Source organism: Neophocaena asiaeorientalis, unplaced genomic scaffold (genome assembly GCF_003031525.2).
Source record: "Neophocaena asiaeorientalis asiaeorientalis breed wild unplaced genomic scaffold, Neophocaena_asiaeorientalis_V1.1 scaffold82, whole genome shotgun sequence".
Classification (NCBI taxonomy): domain Eukaryota; kingdom Metazoa; phylum Chordata; class Mammalia; order Artiodactyla; family Phocoenidae; genus Neophocaena; species Neophocaena asiaeorientalis.
In genome coordinates, this window is record NW_020173068.1 from 3,711,956 (window position 1) to 3,714,196 (window position 2,241).

Consider the following 2,241-nt stretch of genomic DNA (forward strand, 5'->3'; position numbering starts at 1 on the left):
GGGGGGGCGATTGGGGTGGGGAAGGGAGTGTGGGAAGGGCTAGGAGCAAGAAGGTCCTGACTCCTGAGGCAGAGTGGAGACGTGTCTTCCAGGTTTCCCCCTCCCCCCATAAGGGTGAGGCACCCGAGGAGGGCCTCGGCCGAAGGCAATCCCCTTCCCACTAAAGGTCTCTGAAGAAAGCTGGGATAGGAATGCAGGTTGGGGCAGGGGCTTGAGTCCTTGGCTGTGACCCACTGAGAGACCGCGTGCACTGCCGGTATACCACGCTGGTGCGGGGAGGCTAACCCTCCCTGCCAGGCCTGCCGGGGAGAGCCTTTGTAATGGCCTAAGAAATGAACAGATACACACTATTATATATAAAATAGGTAAACAACAAAGACCTACCCTGTAGCACAGGGAACTATATTCAATACCTTCTAACAACCTATAATGGAAAAGAACCTGAACAAGTGTATACGTGTATATATGAATCACTTTACACCTGAAATGAACACAACGCTGTAAATCAACTATCCTTCAATCAAAAAATACTTTAAAAATCAGACATAGGTTTTTGGCCGGAAGCTGGATTCCTTATAGTGAAGGGATGACTGAGTTCTGAGGAGGAAAACCAAGAAACGACATAAGGACACACATTCCCTCACATCACACACAGCCATCGTGCCTCCAGATGTGACGGAGAGTAACCCCACACGTGCACAGCTGTACATGGATGTGCTCCCACTTTTCAGAGTTGCATGTGGGTTTATCCTCACATGTGCAGGTATCGATGCATATGCATGCGGGTACACACCAGGACTGCCTTCGTCAATAAAAGAAGGACTGATTGCGTGTCTTGCCAGGAATTCTCTGTATCAGTCAGCTTTAGCCCCAGTAACACTGCTGCATGAGAAGCAACTGCAGAACTCAGTGGATTGCAGCAGTAAGGTTTATTCTTTACTCGGGGTCCTCAGGTCGACTGCACTTTGGCTGAACTCAGCTAGGCTGGTTGGGTGGCTCTGCTTTAGGTTGTGGGTCAGCTGGGCTTGGCTTCAGACTGTGGGTTAGGCTCAGGGGTGCCCTTGGGCTCTGGGGCTATCTCGGGTGTGCTTTTCTCAAGGAGGGTCACAGGAGCAAATGAGTCAGGCCCACACTTAAGACCTCTGCTTGCATATGTGCTAGCATTTCACTGGGCAAAGGAAGTTAAACGTCCAGATCCCAAGTCCCACATGCCACGGAGCGGCTGGGCCCGTGAGCCATGGCCGCTGAGCCTGCGCGTCCAGAGCCTGTGCTCTGCAATGGGAGAGGCCACAACAGTGAGAGGTCCATGTACTGCAAAAAAAAAAAAACAAAAAAACAAAAAAAGGAATAAGAGGCCAGAGTTTTGAGGGAGGCAGTGGCAGGGGTGTGCGATCGGCAGTCAAGGGGTCCTTGGTATCCTGCAAAGAATGGGAGGTAGAGGAACAAAAGTAGTGGAAATTCTTAATTTTTGGAAATCATCCACCAGGGACAGAAGGGAGCAGTAGTTGGTTTGCTCTTTAAAAGGAAGGGAGGTGGTGGTCACACCTGTCTAGATAATCTAGAGGATCTAGATCTGCCTCCAAACATTTTAAAGCCTTTAGGTCTTGTGGGGTAGATCTGTAAAACAGGTTTGTGTAAAGCACTCCAGCAGGGAGTCATTAGCCTGAGTGGGTCTGCTTTTTCCATTTTCCTCTCTCTGCCTAGGGGCTGTTGCTTCCATGGGGGATCCCATTAGGGAATTCTGTCTTTCAGAATTTTGCACAAAAGAGGCACTGAACAGAAAGGCAGGACAGCGAGCTACCCTAGGTGGGCAGGCAGACACATCTTCAGAGGCTAAGTGCAGAAGCCAAAGATTAAATACACAATGGTCCAATGCACCAAAGTGTCACTATTTATCTGGGGCAGCAGGGCTGCCGGACAGTTGTGCCAGAACTCTACCTGTCTTAACTGAGTGTATTTGTGCTGGCGTGTGGCAGGGGCCATTCCCCACTGCTAGAGACGTGGGACATGCTCGACTGGTTGTGAAAAGAGCCCGGCCAATCTAACTGTTGCAGTGGTCCCAGGGTGTCATCTGGTGGGAAAGCCCAACAGGTAGAAGATCCTGTGAGGAAAGAGAGGGCTTGTACGGGGCGCTCGAGAGGCAGGGTCGTTTATGTACCAAAGTCCAAATTAAGGTCCCAGCTCAGGGTGGGGTCCTAGGCAATGCTGTGTCCTGTGGAGTCTTCTGGAGGGGTGATGTCA